The following is a 14037-nucleotide window of genomic DNA, read 5'->3' on the forward strand; positions in this document are numbered from 1 at the left end:
GATGTCCTGGGAAGGGTATTCCATGCTCCAGGCCCACAAAGCAAGCTTCAGTGCCTGTGCCTGAAACAGCAGGACCATATCCACAAATGGGCCAGTCATATGACTTGAATGTTGTTTCTGGCGATGTAGAAAACCAGCTCTCCAGTCTTCCCTGAAATTCTGAGTAATGTGGCAACGTTTGATATATTGATTTTTTTCCTTAAAATCAGTTAGAGAGGGTTGTGGGTTCTGACTCATGCAACAGGGAAATATATAGGTGTTTTGTTGTTGGCTTGTTTGATGTGTGTGTGTGTGTCTGTGTGTGTGCATGTGTGTGTGTGTGATGGAAGCAAATTTCCCAAAGAGTAGAAGGTGGCAGCCTCAAGGCTGTAGGTAATGGAATTAAAAACAATTTTGTTCTCAGCACTGGGCATTCCTACAGGGGGTCCTATAGATGTTCAGGCGGCCGTAAAGCTAAACATGGCTTTCCTGAGACCAGCAGCTGCTCCTACAGCAAGAGCAACAGACATGGGCCCAGCAGGGCCTGTGGTCCCCTCAAACCCACCTTCCAACTCCTAAGTCTTATGTCTTAACTTGCTGTTCTGAGAACTTTCCAACAGCCCGAAGTGGGAGCTTCCCTGCAGAGAGGATCTGTTGAGGGGTGCCTGCCTAGCCCTTTGTCCAGGAGCCTCCAACCCTGGGCAAAGCCCTCCTTCTCTCACTGCCCCAGGCCAGCCATCCCCATGGTCAGTTTAGTTTGGCTCTTGCCATGTCCTTCAAAACCCAATTCAAATTCCTCCTCTTGCTCCAAGTCTTCCTTCCTCATCTAGCTCAGTGATGCCTCTCATCTGCTTACACCCCTGTGCGCCAGTTGGTCACATCATCTTGACCACTCGTTTAACAAAGAATCACATTGTCTTGTCTAGAATTGTGCTATTCTCTCTCTCTTTTAAAAGTGATCCAATTCATAATGTGATTCTGTTAAGTTTCCCTGACTTGAGGGAAGAGATTATGACTTACACTCCTAATTTCCTCCCCGTAATTTCCTTTATAGCATTAGCTGAGTGTCTTCTTTGTAGGAGATTTTCAAAAGTATTTGTTGAAAACAAAATAAGCGAAACCGATATGAAGTAGAAAAATGAAAGGAGATAAAAGCTTCCAAACTGTTGGCTTTGGTTTTCTTGGCTTAGTCTGTCATTGGCTGTTTTTAAGTACTCAGAGACCACTGTTTACATATCTTTCAGGTCAGTTTCTCTTGGGTACACGTGGGGAAGGCTCATCTTTCCATGAAGTCGCAAGTCACCAATTCAGAAATGTGGCCCAAGAGGACTTGCTGTTCTCTTCTAGCCTCTCCCGGGAACAGTTGCTTTTCAGAGCAAGCACGAATCTTGGCCAGCCTTCTAGGGCACACTTTGTATCAAGAGCATGTAGTCTAGAGTTCAGGAGCAGGGGCTTCAGAGCCAGACTCCCTGGTTTGAATACCAGCTCTTCCACTTTCAGGCCCCTGAAGACATATCCAGTCCTTTTCTTCTGAGCGCACAGAAGACCATCCTGCCTAGCTTCTTTGCAGCTATGTGGAGACACATGATTAGTCTGGCCAATGGGATGTGAGAAGAGATAATGAAACTCAGAGGAGAACTTGTGAGATTTATGCAAGTTATTTAATCACTCCATGCCTCAGTTTCCCCATGTATAAATGATGATAATAATATTTATCTTATAGGATTGTGGTGAGGATTTAATTAGCTATGATAGGTGAGATGCTTAGAAGGTGCTTATAAAAGCATAGCTATGATTATTGTTTTAAAATGATGTTATTAGAGAAAGAAAAATACATATGCATAACAATTGTCAATAGAAAGATCACATAACAGTGCAAAGAGGCTTACAAAATTCTCCAGGATGTACATGTATCTACACAAACATCATAGAGAAGCAAAAAAACAAAAAACAAACAAAACAGATGCCAAATTAAGGGGGAGCCTGGAGGTAAGCCCACTTTTCCGGCATTTGGAGACTCTGTCTTGAATGACCCTCCACTTCTGGATGGCTGGCCCCTCCTAGTGTGCTCCAGCCAGATCCATATACATCCTAAAACAAGTGTGTTTTGCTCCCAAGTCACATTGCATATTCTAGCAGAAAAGCAGCTCTATTTATTCTTTAGGCAATTCTTTGGTCTCTTATCACTTTGGATTTCAGGCCTCTGAAGACATACCCATTCCTTTTCTTCTGAGCCCACAGAAGACCACCCTGCCTAGCTTCTTTGCAGCTACGTGGAGACATGTGACTAGTTTGGCCAATGGGATGTGAGAAGAGATGATGAAACTCAGAGGAGAACTTGTGAGATCGCCGTGACTGCTTTTCCCCTGCCACAGTGGCTAAGAGGATAAGGCTATCAAGGGTGGAGCCTCTCTAGGCCTGGGTTCCTGGGTGACTGTGTGGAGCCGAGACCCCAGGCTAACTCACAATGAACATGCCGTGTGAGGAAGAAATAAAGCTTTATGTATTAAGCCACTGGAGCTTAGGGTTTAATTTGTTACTGTGGTGTAGCCTACCCTATTCTAACCAATACAAGGATCTTTGGATGACTCTCCTCCAGGAATTCATATACAAAAACATCCTCCTTGCATGAGAACTCCCTATATGGTTCCAGCAGTATCTCTCACCTGCAATAGTGACTAAAGTCAAGAGTCTCTGCTGGCTATTTCGTTTCTACTGAACTAGGTATTGTATTTGCTCTGTTATTACCTTGCTGCCCTGACAATCCTACAATCCACACAGCAGCCAAAGCGATCATTTGAAAAGAACGCAAAATCAAATCAGATCATGTCATTCTCCTGCTTAAAGCCGGCCGATTCACCATCCCTGCAAACCATGATACTCAGAATCAAATGCAGATTCCTTGCTATGGCTTAAAGACTCTCTGCTTCTCTGACCTCATCTCCTATGGTGCTGCAGCTACATTTGTTCCTACTTCAGTCTTTGTACCTGGCTGTTCCCTCTGCCTGGCTTGCTCTTCTTCCCTCTTGTTATTTAGAGCTCAGCTTAAATGTCAACTCAAGGGTATCTTCCCTGACCATTGCAACTAAAATGCCCCTCACTCACACATGTGTCATTCCACTGTACCACTCTGATTAATGTCTTTATAACACTGATCAACATCTGAAAGTATTTTGCTTAATTATTTACTTACTCATTTTTTTCTCCTTTTTCCCCACTAGAATATAAATTTGAGCAGGACATGGACCTTTTCAATCTTGCCTACCCTCATATCCCAGTAACAAGTGGCTAGCAGAGTACCTGACACATCATGGATGCTCAAAAAATATTTCTTGACTAACTGGATGAATAAATGAGTGAATCATCATCAGGATTGCTGCTCGTGAACCCCTCCTCTTGCAGCTAACTGCCTTTGAATTTGCCCTCAGGCTTCCTAGCTAGTTTCTTCTTTAGCCTTTCTGACCCATCGTTCCTTCCGTAGAGTTCAAGGCAACACTGCTCCTCCTATGAACCAAAAGAAAGTGCCAGCGGCTGTTGGTGACGAAGCTCTTCTTTTCTAGGCAATAAAGCCCCCTCTAGTTGTAGCAGTTCTCTCTGGAATGGTAAGTCCCTCAGATCTGGGAGTTAATTGTTACTGTGGCAGAGGCCAGGCCACCCTGACTGATAGAAGACCTTTTGGGAGATTCTTCTTTCCCTGGATGAGGTTGTACCCTGTTTATGTTGGATAAACAACTCAAAGCCAGTAGCATAGAATGTTAGTGCCAGAGGGGAACTGAGAGACTAACATGTTTTCCTTTTGCAAATGAGGAAACTGAGGCAGAGAGAAGGGAGGGAAATTGATTAAGGCCTTTGGCTTATTGGTTCATTCCTTTGATCGCTGTGATGGATGTTTCCCTGTCTTTTTAACCCCCCTGGCTTGTGTACCCTGTTCCAAGGAATTCTCCAACTCATGACTCTCCAACTTATGATGGGAAACAGAGCCCACCTCCCACTCAAGAAAAAAACAATGCTTGCAGCACTATTCTCAATTGCAAAGACATGGAATCAACCCAAATGCCCATCAGTGATAGACTGGATAAAGAAAATGTGGTACATATACCCCATGGAATAATATGCAGTCATAAAAAGGAGGAATGGGATCACGTCCTTTACAGGGACATGGATGAAGCTGGAAGCCATTATCCTCAGCAAACTAATGCAGGAACAGAAAACCAAACATCACACGTTCTCACTTATAAGTTGGAGCTGAACAGTGAGAACACATGGACACAGGGAGGAGACCAACACACTCTGGGGTCTGTTGGGGGACGGGAAGAAAGCATCAGGAAAAATAGCTAATGCATGCTATGCTTATTACCTAGGTGATGGGTTGATAGGTGCAGCAAACCACCATGGCACACGTTTACCTATGTAACAAACCTGTGTGTCCTGCACATGTACCCCAGAACTTAAAATAAAAAAAAAGGCAATGCTGAGTACTCCCTTTCCCAGGCTCCCTTGCAGCTAGGATGTGGGTGTGTGAGCAGGAGAGTGTGCAAGGCTGGCAGCTCTCCCCGACAGTCAGGGTTTGAGTTTGGGAGTGGGGCAGTGCTGCTGTGGGAGGGTCAAGGGTCAGTGCTTGGTGATGGTGGTGGTCTCAGCTGCAGGGTCTTGCAGCTAGCTGGGGATGGTAGTGGTGTCCTCCCCAAATAAGTCTGGCTGTGTAGCTTAGGCCACTGTTCTGCTGTGGGGTCCTGGTGCCCTAGAACTTGCTCTGATTCAGTGTGCTATTCAGTAACCCTCTAAGAAATTGTTTTTTCCCTTGAACCAGGCATGGCTGGTTTTTCTTGCTTACAACTAAGAATCCTGACTGATTTGTTTCTTCATTCACTTATGCAGCATATTCTTTTAAAACACCGACAGTGTGTCAAGCACTGTGTTAAGTGCTAGAGAACAATGGTGAGCAGCACAGATGAGTGCAGCCCTCATGAAGCTCACACTGGAGATAGTTAGATGATTGGACAGGAAAAGTACATTAAATTGCAACACACACTCCACTAGGAAACACCCACAGTGACACGGGAGCATTTTAGCAACCTGACCTCATCTAGGGGTGATGACAATAGAATACTTCCTGGAGGAGGTGACATTTAGGCTGAAGGAGGAGAAAGGTTTTCTGGGTAAAGAGGGAGGAAAAAGACAGCTTTAGGCTGAGGGAATGACATTGAAGAGGGCCAGAGGCAGGAGAGAGAACATGACCTTCAGAGGAACAAGCAGAAGTTATTGTGGCTGGAGCAGAGCATTCAAGAGAACAGTGATACATGACAAGGTGGGAGAAGTGGCCTAGGCCTGATGGTGCAGGATCTTGTCCCCCATCTTACAGCATTTGGAAATGTTCTTAAGGGCAAAGGAGCCACTGAAGGTTTTCAAACAGATTTGTGACAAAGCTGGGAGTGGGACCCAGTATCCTTCCTCCTAGTCAGTTATTTTCCCTGCATCACCTGCCTTCAACTCTTCTGCAAAATGGAGTCTCAGGTCTGCAAGACCCAGAGAAAGCAATCCAGCAAAAAAGTGGTGAGTCACACACACAGCTCTTCACAATAGTCTCAGAGGAAATGCAATTTCTCTGCCTCTTTTTCCCAATGACTGTAAGACTGCTTGTGCCTTTGCAATCCAAGGGGACTCTGCCTATGCTGAGGGTGTGGTGACATCTGAGGGATGAGCTGGCTTAGCTTGGAGGGAGGGAGACTGAGGGTCACTGTGGCTGCCTCTGAAGGATTGTCTAGGCAGTGACTGGGAGCTGCCATCGTCCCTGCCCACTCAGGGACCCAGATAACAAGATGGGTGGGGCCCTGCAGAGGACATGGGGGCAGGTGAAATATCCCCAGCCTTGGGCCAGAGACTCACCAGGACCTCTTTCACAGAGCTGGGGGATGCTGGGGGAGGGGTGCCTGGGAAAAGTGGGCCCTGAAGGGGCAATCGCACCACCTAAGACCTTGAGTCTTCATGCTGTGTGGCAAGTTTGAGCTTAGTTCTGGGAATATCAGTGTAAAACAAAGGCTTTGGAGTCAATCTACCCTATGTTCAAATTCCAGCACAGCTACGACTCACTGTGTGACTTTGGGCAAATCATTTAGCCCCTCTTTTCTTCACTTTCCTCATCTATAAAATGGGTATAATAGTAATAACACCCATTTCAAAGGGTTGTGGTACAGTTTAAATGAAATCAGTCCATGAAGTACTTAGCTTTTTGCTGTTGTGACCTAGAGGGTGAGGCAAGGCAGCAAGAGTCCAGGGACCCAGGTGTCTAGCCCTCCAAAGTTCAAGTCAGGGAGCATCAGCATCTTGGCTGTGGTCAAGCCCAGTCCATGTGCAACCAGCAATTGGCCCTGTGGGTACCAGGAATCAGATGTCCCCTCTGCCAGAGGAAAGGGGACAGAAAAGGGTTGGGTAGGTACCAGAGCCAAAGTTGGGAGGGGCAGAATTTGAGGCAGGCAGGCTCCTGGTCTAATTATAGACACTGAAGTAGAGACTGAGCAAGCATTGTGGTAGGTGCGGAGGACCGCACCGCATGCTAGGCCTGGGCTGATGAACCACAGCCAGTCATTTCTTCATTCCTTCATTCACTCAGAACCAGTGGATTCAGCCCCTGCTCTGTACCAGTGTCTGGGCCGGGCATTGGAGGGATGGCAGTGAGTGAGAGACATGGCTCTCGCCCTGGTGTAACTTCCAGTCCAGCAGAGAAGACAGACTTACAGAGTCATTACAATGACACTCAATGACAGGTATGTCAAGGGAAGTAAAAGGTGCTACAGAGCACACAACAGGGGACCCAATAGGATGGGAGGTAAGGGAAGGCTTCCTGCAGGAAGCAATGTATTAGCTGAGAGTTGAAGGAGGAGTAGAGTTTACCAAGGTGGGAAGAGAGGAGGGAAGGGAGGAAGGAAGGGAGGAGAGTGCTCCAGGCAGAGAGCATGGCATGGGGGAAGATGTGGTCAGAGAGAACACACTTCTGTGGAAAAAGAATATGAGTTCAGTGGGTCCAGAACTAGACATAAGGGGATAAAGTTTGAGGTGGCTGGAGATGAATGCCAGGCTGGGCCCTGGAAGGTGCCTGGAGGAACTTGGACTTCACTTGCTGGCAATGGGGAGTTGCCAGGAACTTACTTTAAATAGCAGGTGAGCAGCACTGATGGGACGGATTCCCCAGCATTGTGCAGTGAGGAACCAGAACAACTGGACATGGTGGTCCTAAGTGACCCAATGGGGCAGAGGCTCGGAGTGTCCCTCCTGCCTGGGACAGGATGTGCTCAGGGCATGGGAGTGGCTGGAAGGGCAGTGAAAAATCTCCTCGGACCCTCACAGAGGAGGGTCTGAGGGAGCCAAACAAGACAGAGGATGGTCCTCAGGGGCCCTTTTGAAAAGATCTGGAAGGTCCCTCTCCTTGAGACCGTCACTGCTGGGTTAGGGGTGGGGCAGAAGCCAGGACAGGGGAGGCTGTGAGTCCCCTGTCTGCCTGGTGATGTGGCCTGGGGAGGAAGGGGAAGGTAGCTGCTCTGAGTGGGACATCAGCCCCGCTGGCACAGAGCTCCTTGTCAGCTGTACAGTGGTGCCAGTGGAAGTTACTATGACTTCCCAGGTGATTGACTTCTGGGATCAAGACATTTCTCAGTTTGAAACCCAGTTTAAAAAAAATCAATGTTTTGTATTCAGTGGTGTTTGGTTAAAAAAAGAAAAATAGCTGCAGCTTGTGCTTTAACTGTAGAAAAGACAGAGCCCCATCAATTATGATGGGGAAAACAACAGTGTCTTGTTGCGGTTTTGTTCCTTCTACTCCAAAAATATTAAGTCATTTAGCCCTACAAGCCATCCACTTGGCACGTGGCAATGTCTTCATTTGAAAAGCAGGGGCCCTGGAGGCTTAAGGGGTAGTGTGATTTCTCCCAAACCAGGACTGCCGGGGAGCCCGGGAGTCTCACTGCTGGGGACCTGCCGATTGCTTGACCCGTGAGCCCCTCTGAGGGAACTCTGCAGCATCCTACAAGGCCTGCCCTCGTGCCCCTCATCTGACAGGCCTCCCAGGCTATTTGACCCCAGACCCTGAGAGGCATCCCCTCTGTGTCCCACAGCATTGAGTGCCAACTTCAAGCATAGCCCTTATGAAATGGCAAGTTCCTCTGTTTCTTCAAGCTCAGCCTGGGTTCATCCATGGCTCACATCTGCCTTTTCAGCCCCAGCCGCACATTGGAATCACGTGGGCTTTTTAAAGCTGCAATACTCAGAGCATACCCCAGGCCAATTAAATCAGAATATCTGAGGCCAACACCCCCCATATCAGTGTTTTTTAAAAAGCTTTTCAGGTGAGTCCAATATGTAGCAAGGTCAAGAACCACACAACAATGTAGAAAGCTCTCAAAGGGCCTGTTCTGAGTCAAGTTCCCTCGTTTTATATGCTCCAGTTGTTCCTTCTCCCAAACCTGTTTGCCCTGTTAAAGTTGAGAATGTGATATGAGAGTCAACGGCGAGAACTGGCTATTCTGGATGGGTCTCAATAGGGGCCATACTTCAACAGGGATACCAGGGTTCAGCCCTACAAGTCCACATACTCAAGATGCCTGCAGAGAATGAGATGCAGGAAACTGACTCAAATTGACTAAACTCACAGAAGCCTGATATACAAGCCAATTGCCACCTATTTCAGGCGAGACTGTTTATTTCTATGACCAAATTTAATTTCACCATTTGGAGAAAATTCTTTCTTGGGGGAAAAAAAAAATCCCTGAAAAACAAAAACAAATTTCTATGTGTTTTCTTATCTTTATATTTCCAATATATGTATATTTTTTAAAGTACAGTGAAACCATTCTTGTGATTTATTCATTCTTGTGATTTATTCAATCTTAAGTGGTCTTCTGTGTAACTGTATCATATTCATAATCATCTTGCAAAAAGACCCATCAAGGAATGATGCCAGAGTTTACTGAGCCGTTTCCTTTTGTTAAACTTCCAGCTATTTTATTATTTTCACTATTTTAAATCGTGTAACATCGTCATCCACATCACCATTTCCACATTAAGCACTCCTTTCTTAGGCCGATCCCCAGAGGTGGGGCACCTGAGTCACAGATGTGAGCATCTCTGGGACAGCTCAGCCTCTCAATCCTCCACCATTGTGCTGTGCATGGGATCTATTTGACTAGATCAATAATTTCCTAATGCTCCAGAAGGTGTAAATGGAACAAGGGAAGTTCCACGGTCCAAGTTGGATTAAGCAACATGAAACCACATTTTTTAAAAGCAGGACTGAGGTGAAAATAAAAGTCGAGTCAAACAATGTAAAGGTAGAAACTCCTTTTACAGCAGGACCTCTGTGAGCCTTTATTAAGCTAGGAGGGCTTCGGCACTGGGAGGATTTCAGCACACCACATTTACAAAGCTAAATTGACCTTAGACACTTTGCTAATAGAGCCTCTTACGGGGCCAGTTTTCCAGGGAAGGTGTTTTGGGAGAAGCTGGACTAGGAGATCTTGAAGATTTCTTTACGCTCTGAGGTTCCGAGGTTTTCCATCTAAGTAACAAAGCCAGCTGCTGCTGCCGCTTTGGAACTCCAGGGCTCATTCTTCCAGTCCATTTCCTCTGACATTGGCCTACGCCAGGCCTTCGTTTTCTCACTTGAATGACTCCAGCAGCCTTCCACCAGGCCTCCTGCCTGCCACCTCTTCCCCGCTGCTCCACCCTCTGCAGCCTGTCAGACCCACTTCTTCAAACTCTGATGCTGTTATTCTCTGCTCCCGGGATCCTGTCCCACCTCCTCCTCCAGCCTTCCTCAATGTGGCTGCTCTGACCAAGTCTGCCTTGTTCCCATCACACACTCAATCAACACACGAGCCTGTGTGCTGCGGCAGGGCCTCTATGCAAAGGGGACCTGGGCTTTGGCTACCCAGGGAAATCCTGGAGGTAAGCAGAGGGCAGTGAGTTGGCATTGGGAAACAGGATGGGAGAAGTTCAAAGTCCTCACCTCCATGTCTTCTTCAATTGAATAAAATCAAGAGGTGCACCATGTTGGCCAGGATGGTCTTGATCTGCTGACCTCGTGACCCACCCGCCTAAAATACAAAAATTAGCTGGGCGTGGTGGTGCGTGCCTGCAATCCCAGCTACTTGGGAGGCTGAGGCAGGAGAATCTCTTGAACCAGGGAGTTGGAGGTTGAAGTGAGCTGAGATCGCGCCACTGCACTCCAGCCTGGAGACTCCATCTCAAAAAAATAAAAATACAAAATCAAGAGGCAGATGCTGTCTCTGGTGGAGAGACCAATGCCTTGAGCCCAGGCTCCCTTGTCTCCATGGCAACCAATGATGGAATTGGCAGCCAGGGGTCGGGGTCTACACCCCTCTTCTCCAGAAACTTGAGTGCCTGAGGGCTTCTAGGGCCTGACTCTGGCATTTATGCCTCCCTCCTTCCCTTATCTCCCTGTTCTCTCTCATTTTCTTTCTACATGTATCCACTTATGTAATCATCAAGCCTCTTTGAGTGTGGTTCCCAGACTTGAAGATCAGAAAATGGTGTAGGCCTTATATCCAGATTTCAGCTCAGCATTTATCCGGGGCTCTCATCATACATGTAAGGCACAGCAGTAATCATGAAGTCTGTTTATTGCACCCCTACCATGGCCCAAGCCCCTTTTGTATACATTGTTTCATTTACTCATAAATCATGAAATGTCAGAGCTGGAAGGGGCATTAGGGACGATTACTCCATTTAGCGATTAACTTTTTTTTTTCTAAGTGAAAATTTTCTGCAGAAGCTCTACATACAAAGCAGATAAAATTGGTGCTAGTTTGGTTGAAGTGGGGCTGGCTCAACTGCTTTAGCCTCACCCCTTGTTTCATGAGAAATGAGGTTCAGAGAAGGGAGGTCACTTCTAAACTCACAGTGAGTTGAGGGTGCCTGGACTTGGCCCTGCAACTCCTGGCCCACAGTGCTGTGCATTTTGTGCTTTTCCACCCTGACTGGGGATGTGTGCTAACGTGGATGGAGCTCTGGCAGCCTCTGACTGGCTGCAGAGGGAGAGGCCATGCCTTCGGTTTACACTGTGACGCAGGCATATGCAAGATGGACAGATTCCCATTGAGCAGGTGGTGTGGGGAGCCCCTGCAGATGCCATTGGGTGTGATTGGATATGTGGGCACCAGATGCCCTCACAGGACAGGCTCTTGTACTATTGAGAGCCACACAATCTAAGGCTATAGCACCTCTGAACATTTCTAGCACCTCTGGAGGCAAACAAGCATTCCTCATTTCCCTAGCATAGGCAGGCTTGCTTTATGTAAGAACGGGAAATAGCAGCTCTATTTTCTGGAAGTGGCTGATCCTGGAGGACCTGCAGACTATTGGGAAATCCAGGTTTGCCAGCACCCAACCCTGGGGGAAGCCTGCACAGCAGGAGCCTCCCTTGCCTGTCTAAGCCAACACATTCACCAGGTCTCCTGCAGAAAAACATCAGCTGGCCATGCATGTTGAGAGCAGAGTGCCTGGAAGTGTCAGAGTAGGAGGGAGGCGGATCCTTTGCTCATCTTGAGGCAACAGCTTTCTTCTCAGGCTCTTCCAAAGGGTGCCCATGCCATGTATGTGGGAGCAGGGAGGGCGGCCAGACCTGATTCTGCTACAAGGCTGGCACCTGTTTGCATTAAATAAGATTAGACTTGGCTATAGAGATGGGATGATTGTGGCTGAAAGGGTGGAGAGGTGATGACGACAGTGCTGGAGATGTGAGAAGCATTCCTTAGTCACTCCAAAAGCATTACTAGACAAGCTTCTGTGTGCCAGACACTGCAAGGACTAGGAAAAAAGATAGACATGGACACCCCCTCAAGGGGCTTCCTTGAAGATGTCCCTGGCCCCCAGGTCAGGTCAAGACAGCTGTTATTTGCTTTCTGGGGCCCCTGTGCTTTTCTTTCATAGCACTTGTCATAGTGTGCAATAGGTGTTTCTGTGATTATTTGATTTCTGCCTATGTCTACCTCTAAACTATATGCTTTGCCCACTCTGTATACTTAGGCCAAGGACACAGTCCAGTAGGTACTCATAAAATATTTACCAGATGAATAAAAAGAGAGTCACTTTTGGCAATCTCAGTAGAGACTTCCTTCAAAGTCCAAGAATTTACCCTTCAGCACAGCAAGGGTTCTATGCCGACAGATTAGGCACTGTACATGGCAGATCAGTGGCAAGGAAGTGAAGACATTTTTGGCTTAGCCCTAAAGGAAATAAAATGCTTGAATGTTGCTGGGTGGGGTGGGCCAGGCTGGCATTGATGGCAGAGTGGAGTGGGAGGTAAACAGGATGGGAGGAGAAGGCTCTAGGCTTTATTCTAATGGAATCCTCAGCTTATCTTCTGTCCCCAGTTAGATCCTCAGTGAGAGGATCAGGGCAGGAATAGGACGTGCCCATGTCAGGAAACCATGGAAAGCCACCCTGCTCATTTGGACTCGAAGGGATAGTTGGAGAGACTGAGGTCTTAATCCAGCAGATCATGCCCATTGGTGTCCAGATTCTGGGGGGTGAGTGGGCATAGAGTTGGCACCAATAGGCAACATCATAATCACCATAGCAGGGAGCAAGAACTCCTCCTATGCATGGAGGAGAGGCTAGAGGCCAGATGCCTTCAGTGTCCACTGCTGTGCCTGGCTCCAGAATCTTCCTCCTCAGGCAGCTCCATGGGTTGGGGAACCTCTCACCACTGGAACCTGCAGAGAAGACCACTGTGAGGTTGGGTGGAGGAGTCCTCCTCAGGTGGTTCTTGGCAGCGACTTCCTAACTCCAGCAGCTCAAGGAAGCATTGAGACAGACACTTTGAGAGGAAGTGTGACACCTGGATATTGCACAATGTAATGGAACCAGCCAAGTGTTAAATGTAGCTTTTAAATAGGTTTTGTGTTCCCCATTAACTGCCCTGATGTTGATTAGCCCTGACAGCCAAGGAGAAGGGGCTGGTCAGCAACTTTCCCCTGACAAGGCCTCCCTGCTCCCCAGGGCAATGAGAGCTCAGACTATAATTCTGTCGTGTTCTGGAGCTGCATGGAGGGGAGTGGGTTGGGGTGGGGTGCCTCGAGGATGGCCAGCTCCCTGGAAGGGCTCTGGTGGGTGGCCTCAGCCCTAGGCTCCCAATCTCTCTCCACTCCATGCTCTACCCCCTCCATCCCAAGTAGAGTTGCCCATGGCGGCTTGGAGGTAGGTCAGATGAAGATCTCCCTTACCATGAAGGTATGGACAAGGGGCCACACTAATGAAGGATTGCTCCGTCTGCAGGTCTCCTAAGAACAGAATTACCCACTGGAGTTGGAAACACTCGGATGGTCAACGGGTTCTGATCTGCTTATCAGCCTTCTCTAGATGCATCTTCAAACTGAACATGTAGGCTTACATAGGTCTTGCGGTCAGATGGACATGGATCAGAATCCAAGGTCTAGTATTATTAGCTACATGAACCTGGGCTCAGCCCAGATCAAGCAAGAGTCAAAGAGAATGCATGGAGATCATCTAAGAGCCCAGGGAGTCCTCTCATCAGGATGCCAGAAGGAAGGATATGACTGAAACCATGGAAGATTCTAGAAATCTGGTAATTCTCAGGCTTATCTACCCTCATGGAGCAGCATAAAAGATGACCATAAAGGGTCCTGTGGGCTTGTCCTTGGGGAGAAAGGGGCAGGCGGAGCTGGGGATATTGAATCCTGACTGTTAGCTATGATCAGTGTTCATAGGACTGCTGGTAGCTCCAGAAGATGGAGGCAGCAGGATGTGCCCTTGGGCTTTCAGGAAGGAAGAACAAGCCCAGAGAAAGTTGTCTGGGGCAGAGAAGTGACTCCAGGGTTTTAAGCCTCAGGGTGTTGAGTCCAGAGGAATGGAGATGAGGTGTTTCTCTGCCTCCTACTCTCATCATACCTCATTGAAGAAGACTTCTGGCAGCTGATCTCCTATTTATATTGCCCATCTCAGGCCCTGGGTCCAAAGTTTTTCCAAAGGAGAAACATCCCCTTTGTGTGCCTTCCTTCCTCTGGGTAAAATGCTTTTGTTCAGCTC

This window comes from Pan troglodytes, chromosome 1 (assembly GCF_028858775.2).
Source record: "Pan troglodytes isolate AG18354 chromosome 1, NHGRI_mPanTro3-v2.0_pri, whole genome shotgun sequence".
Taxonomy (NCBI): domain Eukaryota; kingdom Metazoa; phylum Chordata; class Mammalia; order Primates; family Hominidae; genus Pan; species Pan troglodytes.